At 34.9% G+C, this 24758-nt stretch overlaps 1 pseudogene; it reads left to right on the forward strand.

Moving 5' to 3' along the window:
* The first annotated feature begins 11130 nt into the window (after positions 1-11130).
* Positions 11131-24527, forward strand: LOC122019276 (annotated as a pseudogene).
* The last annotated feature ends 231 nt before the right edge of the window (positions 24528-24758 follow it).

The following is a 24758-nucleotide window of genomic DNA, read 5'->3' on the forward strand; positions in this document are numbered from 1 at the left end:
TTATTTTCTCTTTAAAATTATTCACATGTTAATAAAATTAAAGTTATAGAAATTTCCTTTTATTAACCATGAAGAGATTTTTAAAGAGAAATTTTATTTTTTAAAATTTCTGGAAACAAATTAGGAAGTTTTAATTTGTTGATTGAAATTCTCCTAATTTGCTCCTTTTGATTGTGGCCGGCCATTACAAGTTGATTGGGAAATTTTATTTTATTTTTCTCAATTAATTCATGTCAAGGAAAATTAAGGAAATTTTATTATAATTAAATTTCCTAATTTGCCTAGGCCAAGGAATATAAAAGAAGGGGTGAGGGTGCCTTCATGAGACACAACATCTATTATTCCTCTCCCTCTTTTGTTCCTTGGTGTGGCCGGCCAACTTCTCCCTCTCTTCCTCTTTGTGGTGGCCGAACCCTACCCTTCTATTGGAGCTCTTGTGGTGGCCGGATACTACTCAGAGAAGAAGAAGAAGAAGGAGAGAAAGCTAGCATCTCTTGGAGCTTGGTTAGTATTTTGTTTTTCTTCCTTGGTGAAGCTTCCTCTTTGTTGGCCGAACCTAGCTAGGAGGAGAAGAAGGTGATTGGTGGTTTCTCGTCTCGGAAGATCGTTGCCCACACAACGTCCGAGGTTAGAAGAGGAATACGGTAGAAGATCAAGAGGTTTTTCTACAAGGTATAACTAGTAATTTTTATTTCCGCATCATGCTAGTTATTTATGGAAATAATACCAAATACAAGAGGCTTACGTTCTAGTATTTTGAATATGTTTTTCGATGTTGTGTTCTTTTGTTTTCTTTCTTTTCCTTGTGATTTGATTGTTCTCTTTGGTTAACCTAAAGTTATTTTAGGAAATTAAATATTAGCTTTCTATTAAAGGTTTTGTCTAGTCGGTGGTGGTTGCTCCCATATCCAAGAAGGCCATGTGCCTCGCCACGTCAGTACTGGGAACCTTTTATGGAAATTAATATTTAATGGAATTAATAACTTAAGGAGACTTGGGTCGAACGTGTTAAGTTCCGCAGGAGATCCAAGTCAAAACCTAAAAGAACAAATAGATTAAGTTTTGGATCAAACGTGTTAAGTTCCGCAGGCGATCCAAAATTTAATTTAAAAGAACACATGGTAGCTAGGAAAAGGTTCAGACCTTTGTACAAAATTTTTGTACAGTGGAACCTCTAGGTTTTCCGAGTAGCAACCAACAATACAATCATCAAATGATTGGCTTTAGGGCTCTAGCTAACAGTGGTGTCTAGAGAGGTGGCGGGGGTGACCATGGAGCATGCATGCACATTTGCATTTGATGCACGGTGCATCGTTGGAGATATATTTGCATACATGCCTAGTAGATACTAGTTGCATGTGTTTTTGGTATGTTGCATTTGTTTGCGATATGATTGTTGCATATGGTTGTCATGCTGCATACATGTCATTTATTTTACATGTATTTGCAGTCGTATTTATATTGCACAGGTGTCACGAGTAGGTCTGTTGCAGATATGGTGAGTTTAATTACAATTGTACCAGGTGTTGATTCCAGATTGGGTATGTATCTATCATTATGTCGGTTGTGGTTTGTACAGTATGTATGTCAGGTTAGTAGGTCTGATATGTTCAGATGCATTGATTATGATAGTAGGATCATGTTCTTTGATTCTCTACTGAGACTGTATACCTTTGATCTCTATGTTTACGTATAGACCATCACTATCTTTTCTATTACCCGCTGAGTTACCTATACTCACCACTGCATGTATATCTTTATGTTTTCAGGTAGATGGTTGGAGTGTCGCTCGGAGTATCCTGTCTGCCGGGTCCTACGTCACATTCGATGATCGTTTCGGGTTTTGTATATCTTTTATTTGTATTTGCTGATTGTTGTATTTGGTGTGTTGTTGTATTTGTTGTTGTGGTTGTTGTATAAAGCCTAGCCGGCTAGCAGTGTGTTGATTGTGTCGTGTGGGCTTTCCTTCATTTTCCGCTGTGTTTTAGTACAGCTGTGTGGGCTGTTTTATATATAACTGCGTGGTTGTGATTGTTTCATTCCAGCCGAGTGGGCTGTTATTATAACTGCGTGGTTGTGTATATAAATATTCCAGCCGCATGTGGCTGATGTATTTTGCTTTTATTGATGCTTCAGATTGTCACCGATACAGGGGAGATGCTGTCGGATTTTTGTCTGGCAGAGACTCCTTTGGGGGCGTGACAAGGAATCTAAGAAACAAAATTCCTATCTTGGAGTATTTAATAGAAGCTATGAAATAAAAGTTTATTTTTAGGCTATGAGTTCGTATAGAGTAAATGGTGAATCTATTCAGGTCAAATTTAATTTTTTATTCCCAAATAATTTACTCTTCCATATAGTATTTTAGAAAAGCAGACCATGTTGAATTTCAACCAATATCTTTATATTATGGTTGTTGCTTTGCTTTGCAAGGTTAGATTTGCATCATCACATAACAAAGTTTTGATACATTATTTATGTCTCACTCAAAATACAGGGCTGAACTTAATATTTGTATTGAGACTCTTAAATTTCAAGTGAGATGATAAGCTAATAAACTAGAATTTATAATTTTTTTATTGAATCAAAAGTATCAAAATAGTAATCAATGATTAGCTCAGGAGAAGTTCAATGTATTGATAGGTTATATTTATATCAAATATCAAAATTTAAAATTTTCTTTTAGTTTGTATTTAAAAGTAAAGTTTTTTCTTGTCTTGATTCAAAACTAAGGCATTTAATGTTGAATTTAATGAAACTTAGAGTCATCTTTCAACTTTGTATCATTTTTGAAAATTTTGATGATGTTCATGTAACTTTGTGATTTTTCAAGAAAACCTTTCTTTGAAACTTTAAAATTTTTAGTGATTTGTATATTTTTTTCAAGCAACATAGGGTTAAACTTATGTTTTCATTTAAATATATATGGATAATAATAAAAACATTTTTTTGATCAATTGTAATTTTGAAAAAAACTAATGTTTTCATTTAAATATTTCATAGTATTGATAATTTTTTTATTTATTATCATTAATATATTTTTTTCATTATATCTAATTATTTGAATTATCAACTAAATTTTAGGATTTTATAGTCAAAAAGTTGAATAATTACAATTTAAAGCATATTTTATATTAAAATTAATTATTTTAGTAAAAAAAAGTGATGCTATTTTTACACTAAATTATATGTAACAAATATTTTTATTATAAAAGGTGAATACGCTCACCCTATGAGCCCCTTACAACCGGTCCCTAAGTTATATAAAGGAAGGTAAATCACGGGTTTAATTTATAGCCTACCGCCAAGTGGTTAGGGGGTGGAAGGGGTTTTTTTTTTCAAAAGGATATGCACCGTCGGAGAATTGGTCCTTTGCCCCGTACCTAGTCAGCCCCTCTTTAGCCAAATGGGAACCTCGTGGGGACTATAGTTTCCAAATCTTATAAGCATTGCTATAATTTGTTAATTGAATAGTTTCATATTTACTTGTTCATTGCATCTTTTATTATAGCTTTATTTTAGTTAATATTAATATAAACTATAATATAGTTTAGTATATTCTTAAGATTACTAATAAAATTTTCAATAATTTTTTCAAATGATAAATTTATTTTTAATTTAAATTCTTTTATAGAATGTATATTCATTTTTGATAGGCTAAATATTTCTATTAATTTTTTTAAAAATAATTTGAAGTATATTATCTTAGATCACTTAAATATGATTCATGCACATACCCCAATTAGATATTTTTAAAAGTAGTTTATTTAAGATATATTTATTTCATATAGATATGACTAATCATACTGTCTAGGAGGATCCAAGCAAAGCCAACATTGCATGTTACGATTTCCAATTAATTGATTCCTTGGGAAAAATATGCCTTGTCCTTTTTCTGCAATTTCAGCAAGTTGGTTAACTGCATATTTGTAAATAGAAATGAGTAGTCTTAGTAATTGTAATTTGATAATCATACACACAAAAATAAATAGTTTATATAAAAACTTTGAGATTTAAATTTAGGAACAATAAAGATAAGGTGATTATCTAAATATGTAATGTCACTTAGTTTCATAGCATATTTCACTCCGATGCCTTGAGATTTATGCTTTCAAACAATGTATGAAAATAATATTAATAACTTACATAGTAATGAAAAAAAATCAATTCCTGTCGAAGATGGTGTAGGAGCAAGCTCTCTAGATGTTGTCGGAATATTAAAAATGGATAACATAAAGAGGATAGCTAAGCTAATTTTCCTTATGTCCATTATTATGTCTCTAATATTAAGATGGATGTGAAACATAAACTTGTTTAACTTTTAAATTTAATTGAATAATATGTCCATTTGGATCTAGTATTTATATGGTTAGAAACATATGTTACTTTTATGTGATAAGGATAACTTAAGATTTTATATTTTCAACGTAGGAAGTTATTTAAAGTATGTAAAGAAATGTTTATTTGGTATAAAGATAAATTGATAATTATAATATTTTTAAGTTACCTAAATGGTCTTGAAAATTATTATGCCAACAAAAAAACACGTAAGAAAATTTCACATTATCATTTAATTTTTTTAAAAATTATCATAACCATATGTGGATCTAACTGTTGTTCAATTGTATAAACAGCAGAAGGTCACCCTGTAATCCTTCGTCCCATGCGTTGTACGACTCTCTTGGTGTTGTGTAACCTTCGTTGGGTTTGTCTATATTCCCTGATTTGATCTTCAAATAAAGGTGCTTGTATTATAGAGCCACTCTGAGAAGTACTAACTCCTGTTTGTTGTTGAGCCATTATTTCTTGAGTTTAGCCTGTTCCTGCTTTAATATATAATAAGGGTCTTTAAAAACCCTTAGTTTTCCCACCGTTTCTTTTGGCTTACTCGAACTTCCTAAAGAAAGGTTTTGAAGTTTTGTGATAATGTCTTCAGGTAAAGGTTGTTGAGATTTTTGTTTTGATTGCTCAAGAGTAGAGATGCTAGTTTGAATTTCTTCTAATTTTTCAGAGATTTGGGCTAGCAATTGTATTTGGGTATTATTTTGCTTGATAATAGTGGTTAACGAGGAATTGGCTCCCTGATAGTTACTCGGTTTTGCAAACCCTACAACTGGTGATTCTATTGGATCTCTTGCTTGGAAACCTTATCGATAGGGGGTCGTGTTTCTGGTTATAGCAAAATTGTTCATAACAATTATTAAGAAGGGCAGTTCCTTACCATCTTAGCTCACATAAGTGTTTGCCTGATTTTCACAAGCCTCTCGCTATGATCTCTGAGGGTAAGACTTATTCTTTTGCTAATTTGGTTTGCATAATGCCAACTTCTTAATAAAGCCTAAACAACCTTGCTCTGATACCAAAAAAAAATGTCAACAACCTTTACCTTAAGACATTATCACAAAACTTCAAAACCTTTCTTTAGGAAGTTCGAGTAAGCCAAAAGAAACGGTGGCAAAACTAAGGGTTTTTAAAGACCATTATTCTATATTAAAGCAGGAGCAGGCTAAACTCAAGAAATAATGGCTCAACAACAAATAGGAGTTAGTACTTCTAAGAGTGGCTCTATAATACAAGCTCCTTTATTTGAAGATCAAATCAGGGAATAAAGACAAACTCAACGAAGGTTACACAACACCAAGAGAGTCGTACAACGCATGGGACGAAGGATTACAGGGAGACCTTCCCCTGTTTATACAATTGAACAACAGTTAGATCCACAAGCAGAATTGCAATCATCAATGACGGAGCGGGCTTTCATAGTTCTAGTAGAAGTATTATATCATTCAAGAAGGGACGATGAGCATCATCGTGTGTATATGGACAGATCTGAAGAACCCCTTTTAGTAACCAACAAAAATCAAGTTGACCGGAATTTTATACAGGAAGATAGTTTCTAATGGAATAAATGAAAGAGAACAAGTTGTGCAACAAGCTAGTGATATGGGTCATGCTCAATCCACTCCAGATATTAATGATGATCCATTATGCATCAATGGAGGACCAATTACAAGGGCTAGGGCTAAAAAGATGAAGGAAGCACTTAATGTGCTAATTGAAGATGTGAAGGCCAAAGCTACTATTGAAGAAGGTTTGACCAAGAGCAAGTCATCCGGCTTAGTCAACCTAATTCGAGCCTTAGATGAGCTAAATTAGTATTTAAGTCTCATATCTATGTAGTATGGATATGTTGGCTCAATTTGGACTCATTTTTACCTTTATTTAGGTTCACATCATTTGGTATTAGAGCCAAGTTTTTCTAAATCGATTTGGTTATCATTTTCTCTTTGTGCTCGAAACTTTGTCAATTTGTTCAAAATTATCTGTTTATCATTATTATCTCAATCCTAGTGAGTTTTATTTGTCTTGGTGCTAGCAAATTATTTTTGGTAAAAAAAAAAAGAGTTGACATTTAAAAAAAAATCGGCAAAAAAAAAAAATTGTCAAAAAAAATGCCGAAATTAAAAAAAAAATTATTTTTTTTCGACAAAAAAAAAGGGTCAAAATTCAAAAAAAAAATTGAAAAAAAATAAAAAAAAAGTTGAGTGTAGGGAATTGTTATTTCTATACTAGTACTTTCTAATTCTGCATTTCTTTTAATGTTTTACCTATTATATTTACACTTTCCAATTCCGCATTTTTCTTTAATAATTTGCCTAGTATATTTGCACCTTTCAATTCCGCAATTTCTTTAAAGTTTTGCCTAATATACTTGCTGTAACACCCATGGAGTACTTAGCAAGATTTTAAATATTTTTATCATGAATAAAAATAGGCCTTATGTGGAATTTACAAAAATAATAAAAATAGAAATAGAACCAAAAATAGAGATGACCAAGGCTTGAACCTTGGATCTCCTACTAGATATATATATGTGTTAACCAATAGACCAAGAGAAATTATTGTTAAAGAAGGAAGTGACAATATAGTTAAGGGTAAGAAAAGAGATTTTTTTTTCATTGAGAAGGAGAAGTTAGAGTTGCCTCTCCCTTTCAAAAGAAAAGAGGATTTTTACTTCCTCTTTTCATTAAGGAGAAGTAAAAGAAAGGAGAAGGAAAAATACATTTTCCCTTCCTCCTCTCATGATGAATAAAACGGGAAATTAAGAAGAAACTTCATTTTTTCTTCTCTTCCTCCTCCCTCCTCTTCCTCACCGTGACAAAGGAGCCTCCCCTACCTCTCCTTGCCGAAACCCAAAAACAAGGAAGACCCCTCTCTAGGAAGGCTCCACAAGCAAGATCCCTCTTTCCTTAAGCGAATAAGGATGTAAGTATTCCCTCACCTGTGGTACAAGTTGCTTACGGTTTTCTCGAAAGACTCGAACTCTTAGAATTTGAAATAAAAGAAGAGAAGAAACCATGCTTATGAACTTGATATGTTATGATATGATTTTAGTTAGAAAGGAAATTATGTGTGTGATGTTAAGCTTAATCTTTTTATTGAGATGTTTATTAACTTTTTCTCCTTTTTATAAGTTTCGGCCATGATAAAAAATATAGGGTTCATGAGGCTTAAAACCTAATCTAACTTGCTCCTAGATTTATTTATGATGTATTAAGAAAGTTGCTAGAGATTCATGTTCATATGTTAACTAGAGATTTTATTCTTGCTTGAAGAAGGGTTCGACCATGATAGAAATATAGGGTTCATGAGGCTTAAAACCTAATCTAACTTGCTCCTAGATTTATTTATGATGTACTAAGAAAGTTGCTAGAGATTCATGTTCATATGTTGTCAAGAGATTTTATTCTTTCTTGAAGAAAGGTTCGGCCATGATAGAAATATAGGGTTCATGAGGCTTAAAATCTAATCTAATTTGCTCTTAGATTTCATTTATGATGTGTTATGAAAGTTGCTAGAGATTCATGTTCATATGTTATCTAGAGATTTTATTCTTGCTTGAAGAAAGGTTCGGCCATGATAGAAATATAGGGTTCATGAGGCTTAAAACCTAATCTAACTTGCTCATAAATTTATTTATGATATGTTATGAAATTTGTTAGAGATTCATGTTCATATGTTGTTTAGAAACTATGTTTTTGCTTGAGGAAGTTTCGGCCATGATGGAAACATTAGGGGTTATGAAACTCAAAACCTAATTTAGTATGATCATAGACCTCCATGTGATATGTTATGAAATTAACTAAAAAGATTTATGTCTACATGTTGTTCATAAGTTTATTTCCTAGTTGTAAAGTTTCGGCCAAGATAATGATTTAGGGTTTCATAAAGCTCTAAACCTAATTTAGCATGTTTATAAGTTTCCTTGTGATATGTTATCAAATTGGATAAGTATTCATGTTAAGAGATTTATTAGAAGTCCACTTCTTGTGCATGATGTTTTGGCTATGATAATTTTAGGGTTCATGAACCCCAAAAACCTAAGCTAGTATGCTCATAGGTTTCTTGATGATATGTTATAAAATGGGATATAAACTTGTACTTATATGTTGCTTAGGAGTTCATTTTCTACATGATGGAGTTTTGGCCATGATGAATCCTTAGGGTTCATGAAGCTCCAAACCCTAATTTAGTGTACTTATGGACTTCTTTATGATATATGATGGAATTATCTAGGTGTTCATGCTACATGTGGTTTAGAAGTGTACATCCTTGGCTTATGAAGTTTCGGCCATGATAATAATTTAGGGTTTCACAAAGCTCAAAACCTAATCCAGCATGCTTGTAGACTTCCTTATGATATGTTACCAATTTGGCTAAGTATTTATGTTCATGTGTTGCTTAGAAGTTTACTTCTTGTTATGATGTTTCGGCTATGATAAGATGTTAGGGTTCATGAAACTCAAAACCTAATTTAGTATGTTCATAGACTCCTTATGATATGTTATATGATTTGCTAAGTATTCATGTTGTATGTGGCTTTGGAGTATTCTTTTGTTATGAACTTTCGGCCATGACTATAACTTAGAATTCAAGAAAGTTTTTAACTTAAACTTAGCAAGCCATGAATTTGTTTATGATATGTTTTATGTTAAGTGTGCATGCTTTATGATAAGATTAGTAACATGTTGATTATGTATGTTATGAATTATGCATGATATGATCCTTATGATGATTATGTACTCAAGCATGTATGATTTCAACATGTTGCATGCTCATCTATGTAAGCTTATGAACCAAGCATGATAATGGTTTTATATGATGGCCATGTGCCAAGAATGCATGCCTTATGATATGATAAGAAAATAACAAAGAGTTGCTTCCCTTAAGTTGGGATTAAGAGCACTCTTCATGTTAAGACAAGAGCATGACCTTATGATGATATGATATGGCAATTATGATGATATGATATGCATGACATGTAATTTACTTTGTATGGCTTGTACCAAGGGTGGGCTCCATAAGTGCCCCTAGACCGATGGACTATGAACGGGTCTAGTAAAAAGGGATGGGCTCCTTAGTACGCCCCTAGACCGACGGACTATGAACGGGTCTAGATCCCTAGTATGTTCGGGGCTAGCTACCCTGTCCAAGGGATTGCGTGCATTTATGTATGTATGTGGTACAAGCTGGGCCCTCATGATGATGATATTATGTTCAAGTATTAAAAGATATGTATAAAGACATTTTGCACTCAACATGGCATATGTTTTAAAAAGGCATTTTGCATAATGCACACATTCTCATATGATATGTTTCTTTCCATGTTCATGATATGTTATGCTTCTCATGGTTTACCTCATATGATTACTTTGTTTATGACATGTTAGAAACATGATTCATAATAATATGTTGTGATAAGAAACCATGCTCACATAGTGATGATTATGTTATTTGTTCATTGATGATATGCTTGTATGATTATGTTTGAGATACGGATTTTTGTGAGTAGGAAAGAATCTTACTGAGCCCGTGTGCTCATAGCTTACTTCCTTGTACCAAAGATAAAGGCAAGGGATGGATGACCTAGGGGAGCTGCAGGAGAGGCAAGGAGGTGTGTGTGGCAGTGGCTCGGTTGGGACGAATAAGACCTGCTATAATGCTTTGTTATGTTTGACATGAACCATTGTATTTATGTTACATTCTAGTATAACTCTATGACATTTCCACTTCTTTAAGTTATAAGAAAGAATTTGTGAATATGTATGTATCCTGGAATGGTGAAGTAAGTAAGTAGCCCCGTCCCTTTGAGTAGCAGGGAGGGCGGGCGTTACACTTGCACTTTCCTATTTTGCATTTCCTTTAAAGTTTTGCCTAATATACTTGCACTTTCCTATTCCGCATTTCTTTTAAAGTTTTGCCTAGATTTAATTCTACACCTGCCTAAATTAAGTTCTGGCAAGATCCTTTTCAGTTCTTATTTCAAATATCTTTATCTCTTAGTCCCGCATTCGCATAAGTTTTGACTAGATTCAATTCTAGCGAATTTCCTTTCTGAACTTAATTTAATTTTTCAACTCTGCAATTTGCATTCTTCTATCATTTCCTTTCTTTTATCCTATACCTTTGGGATTTTCAATCAGTCAACGATCGTTTATAAGGAATTGCCACAATTCTAAGTTCCTTAAAGAGCTAACATTAGCGAGTTGAGTGATTGAGTGACAACAGATTGCATTAATGGCGACAAGTGGAGAAGAAGCGAGACCTAGAGAAACACTTGAACAACGTGCCTTGAGACAACACTTGGAACGCAAGGAAATCAGATTCAATCAAATCCTCGACAGATTGGAGAGACAAGATGCTGTAATTACTGAATTGCAAAATAGCCAAGCTGGTAGAGTTCCCACACGAATTTCATGGCAATATAACCGTGAAGACAACAACGATGATGATGATGGCATTTCTGAGGACATTGATGATAGAGTTTCTAGTGGCAGATCTGGTGGCATCAGAATTGGTGGTAGAAGAGGAAGGATGACTGATTATGTTAATAGAAACTAAGGAAATATCAAATTGAAGATTCCTTCTTTTCAAGGCAAAAGTGATCCAGACGCATATTTGGAGTGGGAAAAGAAAGTGGAATTAGTATTTGATTGTCACAACTACTCTGAAGAGAAGAAGGTAAAACTTGCTGCTGTCGAATTTATTGATTATGCTATTATTTGGTGGGTTCAAGTTATTCTAAGCAGGAGAAGAAACAACGAGAGACTCGTTGGCACTTGGGAAGAGATGAAATCAATTATGAGGAAGAGGTTCATTCCATCACATTACTATCGAGATTTGTACCAACGGCTACAAAGTCTAACCCAAGGATCCAAAACCGTGGAGGAATACCACAAAGAGATGGAGATTGCCATGATTCGAGCCAATGTGGAGGAGGACCGAGAAGCAACCATGGCAAGATTTTTACAAGGTTTGAATTCAGAAATTGCAAATATAGTAGAGTTGCAATATTATGTGGAGCTTGAAGATATGGTGCATATGTCCATGAAAGTTGAAAGGCAACTCAAAAGGAAGGGTTCAATCAAACATGGTCAAAGTTCTAATTCATCCACTTGGAAATCTAGTCGGAACAAAAGAGATGATAAAGTTGCATCAAAGAGTAAGACCGAGTTTTTGAAGAATAAAGATGCAAATTCTCCATTGGTTAAAGGTAAAGAACCTATCCAATCTTCAAGAAATAGAGATATTAAATGCTTTAAGTGTTTGGGAAGAGGACATATCGCTTCACAATGTCCAAACAAAAGAAGTATGCTTTTGAAAGAAAATGGTGATATTGAAACTAAGAGTGAGTCTGAAGATGATAATGCCTTGCCACCATTGATGGAAAGTGATGTAGAAGAGTATGCCGTTGAAGGTGAAGCCCTTGTCACTAGGCATGCTCTAAATGTGCAAGTGAAGGAAGAAGATGAAGAACAACGAGACAACATATTTCATACCCGTTGGCACATCAAAGACAAGGTATGTGTAACGCCCACCCTTCTTACCCAAGGGCGGCGCTACGATCTTATACTACTTACGTACATGCTTTAGTTATACTATAACAGCGGAAAATTTTAAATCATTCCTTTTATTTAAATAAGCATGATATCACATATTCTGATTAGTTCGAATGTGCATATATTGATCATATAACTAAAAATATTGATTTGTCCGAATCGTTCTTGCCGAGCCACCACCACACACATCACTATCTGCTCCTCCTGCTGCTCCGTCGTTCCGAATATCCGTCCCCCATATCTGCGGTACAAGGAAAGTAAGCTATGAGCACTCATGGCTCAGTAAGTTCCTTTCCTACTCACTAAAACCGAATTCATATCATTGCATATCAATATCATGCGAGGTATCATAAGCATACGACATACAAGGGTATCATATTCATATTCATATAATATCACATGACATTATATCTAATCATCAGATAATTCAAGCACATATGTAGGCAATGCATCATGAATTTGAAAACTTATACTTATAAGTACTTGAAATTAATATCATCATTAGAGGGGATCCCGGTTTGTACCACATACATAATGCGCGCGCTTCGTAGGTAGGTACAAGGTAGCAAGTCTTGAACCCTAGCATGCATACATACTAGGCCCGAGTCTTACTCCATCGACCTAGGGCATTCAGAGGCCCATTACTGACGAGGCCCGAGTCTTACTCCATCGACCCTGGGGCGTTTACGGAGCCCACCCTTGGTACAAACCATACAAAAATAACTTATCATGCATAACTATCATATTATGTCCCTAACAATCTTTCATGCATTTCCTTTTTCATTTCTTTTCATTATGTATAGCATTTCCTATGCTATAACATATCATGGCATATTACATAATATAATTTCATTTCTTCTCATTATGTATAGCATTTCCTATGCTATAACATATCATGGCATGTTACGTAATTTAATTTCATTTCTTCTCATTATGTATAGCATTTCCTATGCTATAACATATCATGGCATATTACATAACATAATTTCATTTTTTCTCATTATGTATAGCATTTCCTATGCTATAACATATCATAGCATATTACATAACATAATTTCATTTCTTCTCATTATGTATAGCATTTCCTATGCTATAACATATCATGGCATATTACATAATTTCATTTCTTCTCATTATGTATAGCATTTCCTATGCTATAACATATCATGGCATATTACATAACATAATTTCATTTCTTCTCATTATGTATAGCATTTCCTAGGTTTCTTTCCCTTTTTCTTTTATTTTCCTTCATGGCCGAAACCTACCAGTCCTTAAGCTAGGTTTCTTAAGTGGCCTAAAGCATGGAAAGCCTAAGTAAATATCATGGCAAAAGTTACTAAGAACATCATACACAAAATTGGATCATAAACAAGCTAGGACTCTTGTGATCTTACATGTCTTATATCATGTAACTAATTTTCTACATTCCAATTAAACATGAGAGCATTAATCAAATTTCATATCATAATATCACAGAGGTTTTGAGCATATTAATATTTTTGTTTAGGCTAATCTAAGCTATCCCTTTTATCATGGCCGAAAAATCCTAAAAAGAGTTCATGAGTTTCTAGCAATGTGAACACCCTTTAAGAAACTTTATATCCTATCATAGGATCATGTTTAGTCTTTCTAACCCTTAACCTTTCTGGTCCGAAGCATACAAGTGAGTTTTCTTTTGGTTCCAATTAATTTCCAAGCAAGAAAACCATAGAAAGGTCCTTAGCATTTCATAGAAGGAACCTTGCACTAGTTTGGTTAGACTATAATCTTCCTAGCCTCTTTAAAATATTTTTGGTTAAATCCTAGGGTTAGATACTCCTCTGATCATACATCATATCAGTATAAAATCATGGAAAAGAATCCATCTTCATAGCATAGAAAATCTTATCATGAAATGAGGTCTTGTTTAAATCATCTTAGATTTGAAAACCTTTTCTTTAGCCGAATTTTCTTAAATTCTTTCCTAGGTTTTCTAATCCTTATAAATCCAAAAATCACATAAAAGCCTTATACCACAGGTGAGGGGAAGCTTACCTTCTTTGCTTAAGTTTCCTAGAGTTGAGAACTTGCTTGTGGACCTTTCTTCCTTGCTTGCTTTGCTCGGCACCAATGGAGGAAGAAGTGGCTAGGTCTTTTGGTGGAGAGGAGGAGGAAGAAGAGGAGGCTTCTTCCTCTTGTGTTGCTCGGCAACAAAAAGAAAGAAAGAAGGGGGAGAGTTGTTGCTCTCGGCAACAAGAGGAAAGAGGGAGGGAGAGTGCTCGGCACAAATGGAGGAGAGGAGGAGAGTGAGTTGAGGATGAAGCCACCCCTCCATGCCTATTTATACTAAAGTGAGGGGAGGAAAACTTGACTTGATTCATCCTCCTCATTTACTTCTCCTCTTAATGAGAAAGAATATGCTAGAGAAATGCTTCTTGAGTTTCTCTCTTTTCTTTCTCTTAATTTCTCTCCTTTCTTTCCTTTAATTATAATTCCCATCTCTCCTTTTACAATATTCACTCCTATCACACTTGGTTAACACATGCATGCATCCACAAGAGAACCAAGGATCAAATCCTTCTCCTAACATATTTTTGTACAAAATAATTCATGTATATGCATTATGCATAAATATTTCATACATGCATATATAATATCTCATATTCCTTCCTTTTGTTTACATTAATTCCATGTATTATAAATATAGATGATTTATATTCTCAACTTTATTTTCTTTCATAAAGTTTTAATCATCTAAATCCTTCCCATCTTAATATTCAACTTAGAATATTTACACCTTCTTTTCACTACCTTCAAACTCTCATTATCCTTACTTTCTTATCTAGGCTTTCTAGGGGTGTTACAGTATGCAATATAATTATAGATGGAGGAAGTTGCACTAATGTTGCTAGTACTATCTTGGTTGAGAAATTATGCTCACCCACCACTAAACATCCTAGAACTTATAAACTACAATGGTTGAATGATTGCGGGGAGGTTAAGGTCACTAAGCAAGTATTGGTTTCATTATCCATTGGTAGGTATCATGATGATGTTCTTTGTGATGTAGTACCAATGCATGCAAGTCATTTGCTTTTAGGTAGACCATGGCAATTTGATAGGAGGGTCATACACGATGGGTTCACAAATAAATATTCTTTTAAGATGCATGGTAAACTTGTAACTCTTGTACCATTAACTCCTAAGCAAGTATATGAAGATCAATTGAGGATAAAAAATGAGAGTGAAAAAAGAAAAGATTGTGAGAGAAAAAAAATGGAAAAGAAAAGGAGTGTGAGAAAAGAAAAAGTGAGGATGAGAGGAATGAAAAATAAACAAAAAATCTATAGAGTAAAAAAGGGATCTTTTATGCAAAAGAAAGAGAGGTTAATAGAGCTTTTTATTCTCAACAGCCGATGATTATACTTTTGTATAAGGAGGCTTATTTCAACACTAACAATCTTAACCCTTCTTTGCCTAGTGTTGTTAAATCTCTTTTGCAGGAATTTGATGATGTCTTTCCTGAAGAAGTTCCTGATGGATTTCCACCACTTAGGGGAATAGAGCACCAAATTGACTTCATCCCAGGAGCAGCTATCCCTAATCGACCAGCCTATAGGAGCAATCCTATGGAGATGAAGGAGCTTGAAAAGCAAGTTGAAGAATTGATGAGAAAAGGGTACGTCCGAGAAAGTTTGAGTCCTTGTTCAGTTCCTGTTTTGCTTGTGCCTAAGAAGGATGGAACTTGGAGAATCTGCGTTGATTGTAGGGCTATCAACAAGATTACGGTAAAGTATCGTCATCCTATTCCTAGATTAGATGATATGCTAGATGAACTACATGGTTCTTGCATTTTCTCTAAAATTGATTTGAAGTCTGGCTATCATCAAATTCGCATGCGTGAGGGAGATGAATGGAAAACTGCTTTTAAGACTAGGTACGGTTTGTATGAATGGTTAGTCATGCCATTTGGCCTAACTAACGCACCTAGTACTTTCATAAGATTAATGAACCATATTTTACGTGCTTATATTGGGAACTTTGTTGTAGTATATTTTGATGACATCTTGATTTATAGTAAAAATTTAGATGGACATCTTAATTATTTACAAAAAGTTCTACTTGTTTTGAGAAATAAAAAATTGTATGCTAACCTTCAAAAATATTCTTTTTGCACTAATCAGATAGAGTTTCTTGGTTATATTGTTAGTGCTAAAGGAATAGCGGTTGATGAAGAAAAGGTTAAGGCAATACGTGAATAGCCAACACCAAAAACGATAACTGAGGTACGTAGCTTTCATGGGTTGGCAAGTTTCTACAGAAGGTTTGTTAAAAATTTTAGTTCTATAGCTGCACCCTTGACTGAAGTTGTTAAAAAGAATGTTGGGTTTCGTTGGGATAGTGAACAAGTTTCAGCTTTCAACTTACTTAAGGAGAAGCTAAGTTCAGCACCATTACATGCATTACCTAACTTTGCTAAAACTTTTGAAATTGAGTGTGATGCATCAGGGATAGGTATTGGAGCTGTGCTAATACAAGAAGGTCAACCCCTTGCTTATTTTAGTGAGAAACTCAGCGGAGCAGCTTTGAACTATCCAACTTATGACAAGGAGATGTATGCATTGGTGAGGGCTTTAGAGACTTGGCAGCATTACTTGTGGTCCAAAGAGTTTGTTATTCACACTGATCATGAATCGTTGAAGCATTTGAAGAGCCAAAGTAAGTTGAATAGACGTCATGCAAAATGGGTAGAATTCATTGAATCATTCCCTTATGTGATCAAGTATAAACAAGGTATGGAAAACATTGTTGCTGATGCTTTGTCTCGAAGGTATACTTTGATCTCTACTTTAAACACTAAATTGTTAGGCTTTGAATACATTAAAGATTTATATTCTAATGATACTGACTTTGGAAATGTGTTTGAAGTTTGTGAACATACTGCATTTGGGAAGTTTTATAGACATGGGGGGTTTCTGTTTAGAGTGAATATGTTGTGTGTGCCTAATTGTTCATTAAGGGAATTATTAATCCAAGAATCTCATGGTGGGGGACTAATGGGACATTTTGGAGTTAAAAAAACTCTAGAAGTGTTGGTAGAGCATTTCTTTTGGCCACAAATGAAACGGGATGTAGTTAAATTTTGTGAGAAGTGTATTATATGTAGGCAAGCGAAATCTAGATCTTTACCTCATGGACTGTATACAGCTTTACCAATTCCTAGTGAACCTTGGGTTGATATTTCCATGGACTTTGTTTTAGGACGACCAAGGTCTAAACGAGGTATGGATTCTATTTTTGTGGTTGTGGACAGATTTTCTAAAATGACTCATTTTATTCCTTGTAAGAAAACAGATGATGCTAACCATATTGCTGATCTATTTTTTAGGGAGATCGTGCGACTTCATGGAGTACCGAGGAGCATAGTTTCAGATCGTGATGCAAAGTTTCTAAGCTACTTTTGGAAGACATTGTGGGGAAAGTTAGGAACAAAGCTTTTGTTTTACACAACTTGTCATCCACAAACAGATGGACAAACTGAGGTAGTAAATCGAACATTATCTACTTTGTTGAGAGCTATCATTCAAAAGAATTTAAAAGGTTGGGAAGATTGTTTACCACATGTTGAATTTGCTTATAATAGATCTATGCATTCTACTACTAATTTTTCTCCTTTTGAAGTGGTATATGGGTTCAAACCTTTAATTCCTTTAGATTTATCGCCTTTGCCTATCTCTGAGCGTGGCAGTTTAGATGGTACCAGAAAAGCTGAGTTTGTGAGGCAACTGCATGAGAAAGTTCGATTGCAAATTGAAAAGAGGACTGAACAATATGCTGCGCAAGCCAACAAGGGACGAAAGAAAGTGATCTTTGAACTCGGAGATTGGGTTTGGGTTCATATGAGGAAGGAAAGATTTCCAGCTGAATGTCGTACTAAGTTGCATCCACGAGGAGATGGTCCATTTCAAGTCATTGCTTGAATCAATGATAATGCATACAAGCTTGACTTACCAGGTGAGTATAATGTGAGTGCTACATTTAATGTTTCTGATCTTTCTCCTTTTGATGTAGGTGATCAAGATTCGAGGACGAATCCTTTTGAGGAGAGGGGGAATGATGGAATAAATGAAAGAGAACAAGTTGCGCAACAAGCTAGTGATATGGGTCATGCTCAATCCACTCCGGATATTAATGATGATCCATTATGCATCAATGGAGGACCAATTACAAGGGCTAGGGCTAAAAAGATGAAGGAAGCACTTAATGTGCTAATTGAAGATGTGAAGGCCAAAGCTACTATTGAAGAAGGTTTGACCAAGAGCAAGTCATCCGGCTTAGTCAACCTAATTCGAGCCTTAGATGAGCTAAATTAGTATTTAAGTCTCATATCTATGTAGTATGGATATGTTGGCTCAATTTGGACTCATTTTTACCTTTATTTGGGTTCACATCAGTTTCCGACAACTTCAAAGAAGTCATATGCAGTACATACACTTAGGAATCCTTCAGGTACATATTCAAACACTCCATCGACAGGAAGAAGGAGTACTAGCACTAATTATTTTTTGAGACAACCGATGGATGGGAGACCAATCCATATTGGCTACTATGGAGGTGGACTTAACCAGAGGAAGCCAAATGGTATATATTATTCCTGACATTATGATGACAATTAATGATTTCTACAGGAATATACAACTATCCATCCTTACAAGAGGTTATGATCAATGGCAAGGAGGAGAGGCAAATCTTCTTATCACAAGAGGAATGGTGGGCCGCCTCTCTAATACCCCAATACAGGTTTCGCTTATGAAATCCAAGGGGTGGTTGATTATCTCACTAGCCATGGTGTCAGGACATTACCTGGAAGACGCTATTCTACAACCCCATTACTGGGGTTGGACTAGGTAATATGACCAACGCAAATATGTATTCCCATGCAACCAATGGAGGTAAACAGTCGAAATTTAGTGGATGGCAGAATATCTGTTAGTTTTACTAACTATACTGCAGCTCGAGCATAAAATGATGAAATTGAGCATGAGCTTCTGGCAGCACTGAAAGAAAAAGCTATCAAAGTTAATATTGATTATGAGGATGTTCCAACACAATATCCTAAAGCTTCAAATCAAGAAAGTTTTCCTTATATACTAGTTCATAAGTTAACTAGTACAGCAGTGATGATGAAAAATAAAACATCTGGTGTAACGCCCGCCCTCCCTGCTAACCCTAAGGGACGGGGCTACGATACTCCATGTATAAAGTTTTTCTTTTTAAAACAGCGGAAGACTTAAAATAATTTTCTTAGTTTAATAAAACTTTTCTTTTGTTTTTCTTTTCATCAAATCTGAACTACACTATCATGGCATCAATAACATGATATCAAAATAAGTAGAAACATAACATCAAGTCACACATACGGTACTACAATTCATGATACCAAAGCATAGTTCTTTAAAAGTTTTTAAAGCAGGTTCTTATTTGGTTACCTAGCCACTGCCACACACATCTCCTTGCCTCTCCTGCTGCTCCTTTAGCTCATCCAGCTTTTTCCTTTATCTGTGGTACAAGGAAAGTAAGCTATAAGCACTCATGGCTCAGTAAGTTCCTTTCCTACTCACTAAAACCGAAAATCATCACATAATCAAAGAGTGTCTCAACATAACATGATCTCAACTAGTCATGGCATAACACATCATACTCTTTAAGCATATCATGCAACATAACAAAATCATAACTAGTCATGGCATATCATCTCTTAAAGCATAGCATGAAACATAACATGATCATATCTAATCATGGCATATCATAGTATCATCATAAGGTGGCATAGCATATCAAGCTCTTAAAGCATAGCATGAAACATAACATAATCGTATCTAATCATGGCATATCATAAATCATAGCATCATCACAACATGATCATAAGGTATATGCAATATGATTTTTAAAACATGTATCCGATAAACATGTGTATGTCTCATGATTTTTAAAACCATTTCTTCTTACATATATACTTGAACATATTATCAACATAATCAGGGCCCCAGCTCGTACCACACATAGATAAATCACGTAGATAAGCGCGCTTCCTAGGTATATCCAAGGTAGCAAGTCTTGAATCATACTAGGAACTAGGTCAGGATAACACAGCCATAGACCTAGGGGTGTACTAAGGAGCCCATCCCTTTATTTTTACTAGCCTGGATCACACAGCCAAAGGCCTAGGGGCTGATTAGGAGCCCACCCTTGGTACAAGCCTTAGAAAGTAAAGTAGCATGTATAAAAATGCATCATTTAATCACTTAGCATATCATAGAAGTATACATCACTTAGGCATACATTATGTCATAAAAGTATGCATCACTTAGGCATACATCATATCATAAAAAGTATGCATCACTTAGGCATACATCATGTCATAAAAAGTATGCATCACTTAGGCATACATCATGTCATAAAAGCATGCATATTTTCACCACATATCATATCATGAGAGCATGCATATTTTAGGCACATAGCATATCATCAAAACATGCATATTTCTATCCACATAGCATATCATGAAATCATGCATATTTTTAGCACATAGCATATCATCAAAGCATGCATATTTCTATCCACATAGCATATCATGAAAGCATGCATATTTTAAGCACATAGCATATCATCAAAGTATGCATATTTCTATCCACATAGCATATCATGAAAGCATGCATATTTTAAGCACATAGCATATCATCAAAGCATGCATATTTTGTATCCACATAGCATATCGTGAAAGCATGCATATTTTAAGCACATAGCATGTCATCAAAGCATGCATATTTCTATCCACATGTCATATCATGGAAAGTATAAATCACAGGCATACATGTTTAAGCATAAGGGTGTATCATGTGATTATACTATCATAAGAAACATGGTAACATAGTTAGCTTGGGTTATAAGCTTCCTAATCCCTTGGGTTCTTATCATGGCCGAACCCCCCCCTTAGATCTCAATTTAGGTAAAAACAACCTCCAAGCATGTGGAACCTAAATTATCATCACATCAATTTCATAGGAAGTATTATAAGCATGATTAACTTGGTTTCTAAGTTCTCCAAGTCCCTAAACATCATGTGGCTGAACCCTATCAGGTGTGAAACAAGGTCCCAAATGTCATGAAAGCATGGAAACCTTAAACCATATTTATAGCATTTTTTTCCAAGTAACATAGTAAGCCTATTTGAGCTAGTTCCTAAGTTCTTCAAGCCCTTAACATATGTCATGGCCGAAATTTAACAAGTATTCATTAGGGCTAAAAGCAAGCATACAAGCATGTGAACTTGAACTAACATCATTTATAAATTCATAATAAGGCATCATACAATGGGTATGGCCGAAACTTACCCTAGCCTCATTTTAGGTCATTAAACAACATATAACATGAGAACTTTGGCTTTCTACTTATCATATTTCATGTAGAGTGACATGAGCATATTTAATTTTTGTTCTAGGGTTTCTAGGGCATCTATCCCTTCATGGCCGAAACATACAATGGTCCATTTAGGTCATGGAAAAATTATACAAGCATGTTACTCAATCAACATATTATCATATTTGCATAAGAAGCATTTTTAACACAATTGGTTTCAATTCTAAGGCCTCTAGGTCATTTAAACCCTACTTGGCCGAGACTCATTAGTGGTTAAATTTGCTTCAAAGAGCCTAAAAGCATAGGAAGTCATACAAGTTTCATAGCATATATAAAGACAAGCATAATAAACATACATGTGAATTGTGTCTTAGGCTTCCTAGGTTTCTTTCCTTTTTCTTTTATTTTTCCTCATGGCCGAAACCTACCAATCTCTAAACTAGGTTTTAAGTGGCCTAAAGCATGGAAAACCTAAGTAAGTTTCATGGCAAAAATTACTAAGAACATCATATACAAATTTGGTTCATAAACAAGCTAGGACCCTTGTGATCTTACATGTCATATATCATGTAACTAAATTCTCTATACCCTAATTAAGCATGAGAGCATTAAACAACTTTCATATCTTAATATCCCAGAGGTCTTGAGCATGTTAAAATTTCGTTTAAGCTTTTCTAAGCTATCCATCTTATCATGGCCGAAAATCTTAATGAAGAGTTCATGAATTTCTAGCGATATTCAACATGCAATTCTTTAAGAGAACTCTATATTCTATCATATAAACATGGTTACTTAAATTTAAAGGTCTTCCTATCCCTAAGCTCTTTTCTTGGCCGAAACATATGAGTGGATTTCTTTTGGTTCCAAGTAATCTTTCAAGCAAGAAAAACCAATAAGAGACTCTTAGTGATTCATGGAGGGAAACTTGTACTAGTTTAGTTAAACAATGATTTCCCTAACCTCTTTAAAATATTTTTGGCTGAAATTCTAGGGTTAGGTACTCCTCTGACCAAGCATCATATAGGTATGAAAACATGAAGGAAAAACCTTCCTACATAGCAGAGAAAAATATCATGAAATGAGGACTTGTTTAAACCTTCCTAGATTTGAAAACTCTTCTTTGGCCGAATTTTATTAAATTCTATTCTAGGTTTTCTAATCCTCATAAAATCCAAAAAGCACATAAAACGCCTTGTACCACAGGTGAGGGGAAGCTTACATCCTTTTCGCTTGTGGATCTAAGGTGTGGTGATGGAAGAAGTAGCCTCTTCTTCTAGTTCCCTTTCCTTGATTCCCTTGCTAAGTCCTCCTTGTATCTTAGGCTTTCTTAGGAGAAAACCTTGGCTTGGGGCCGAAGATGAAGGAGAGGGGACTGAGGGTTCGGTGAGGGAGAGGAGAGAATGAGAAAAATGAGAGAAAATAGAATTTTCCCTTTACATATTCTCTTTTATGTTAAGGGGGAAGAGGTAGCAAAATCGGTTTTTGCTTTCCTTCTCCCTTAGCCTTTTTTTTCTATTTTCTTTTATTTATTTTATTTTCTAATTTATTTTCATCATTCATGATGAAACAAGGGGGAATGAATCCCCTTAATTCTCCATTTAAGGTCACGGCAAGAGAGGGAAAAGAGAGAGGAAGGGAGGAAGGCAAGTTGCCTTTCTCTTGCTCTTTTCTTGCTTTCTCTTCTTAGATCTTTACTCCTATCTTTATCATGCATTCCCTTTCCTTGCTATCAATATCTTCTCTCTATCCCAATTGGTTTCTACTAATTAATTCTATAAATTATAGTATAAGAGGTTCAAGGTTCAATCCTTGACCTCCTCTTCTTTTTATTTCATTTTATTTCTTTTTGCTTCAACTCACTTCTGATTATTTTTCTAAGGAAAAATTCATCATTCTCTTATTTATCTTAAAAGTTTAGTGGGTGTTACATCTGGAGCAGCAGGTTTTGACCTTGCCGCTGACCAAAGCATTATTATAGAACCCAGAGTACGAGCCCTAATTCCAACAGGGCTTAGCCTGGAAATTCCATGGGGAACATATGGAAGAATTGCAGCTCGATCCAGCATAGCTTTGAAACTCGGGATCGACATTGGAGCTGGAGTAATAGACTCTGATTACCGAGGTGAAATATTTGTTTTACTTTTTAATCATTCTGATGAAAGGGTTTTTATCCCACAGGGTTTGGCAATAGCACAAATAATCTTTGAACAACAAATCATTCACCCAAATATCTATGAAGTTACTCAGCTGTCAACCACTAATAGAGGAACTGGTGGGTTTGGATCTACAGATGCTCAATCATCCGCAGAAAGTAATTCTAAAAAATTAAAATCAAAATCAAAGTCCAAATATGCTATAGGACGATGGGATACCTTGGGTCAACCAAGTGGGAAATTTGACTATTATGTTAATTATGATATTCCCAAGGCTTTTCCAGATTTGGAACTACCCCCACCTTCATGGGATGACGAAGTGGTTGAGGAATCTAAACCAGATTGGAATGTGCTACTACCAAAAGAGAAACATGCGTTATCTACATTCTTGGAAGAAGAAGCTCTATCACCAAAGGAAGCATCTAAAGACCTTGTAGGGACTACAAGCCCATGGACCTCTGTACCCCAGTCCAAGGACCCTTTCGATGATTTTCTAGAGGAAGATAGTGATTTTTCATATATCCAATATTTGGCACAATTATCTCAACCAAAGGACGTAATATGGGATTCTTATGAAGACATTGGAGAATTTAGTAATCCTTTTGCCTCTGAATCTTCTCAACTTCTAGCAATAGGCTATGAAATGGAATATCCGATAATACGGGACTTAATAAATTCCATACCAAGGGAAGAAGCAAACCAACAAATATACTCAACAAGTACAGTAGTTTCACCCTATCAACCACCTGCTGATACAGCTATGGGGTTACCTGGATATCCTCCAGCAGTACAAGATGCAGGCCCAGCTACACAGCAGCTAGCCACACAACCCATACTTCGAAACCCAAAATTCCAGAGAAATCAAAATACTGAGATGTGGACTCTTCCTTCTGCACAACAACAAGGAGGGGCAATATTTGTTATACTAGAGCAGCTGGGCTTATTTCAAGATGTTTTCTCAAGATGGGAATCAATAACTTTAAATCATGTTGCTGCTCAAGGCTTTACTGATCCAGCAGAAAAGATTGAATATATGGAGAACCTGCTAGGAGAAATGGAAAAATTAGTCTAGGTACAATGGCGAATGACATATCCTAATAAATATGATGCCCTTATTCAAGCAGCAGATGGAAGGCGAGGAACTCAAAATATACTATCCCAAATAAGAAGAGTCTTTTCATCAGAAGACCTACATAAGGGTCAATTGTGATTCAGGATGAAGCCTACCGAGATTTAGAAAAACTCTCATGCGACAATATGAAGAATATTCTTCAATACATGAACGACTATATGCATCTTGCAT

This window comes from Zingiber officinale, chromosome 9A (assembly GCF_018446385.1).
Source record: "Zingiber officinale cultivar Zhangliang chromosome 9A, Zo_v1.1, whole genome shotgun sequence".
Classification (NCBI taxonomy): domain Eukaryota; kingdom Viridiplantae; phylum Streptophyta; class Magnoliopsida; order Zingiberales; family Zingiberaceae; genus Zingiber; species Zingiber officinale.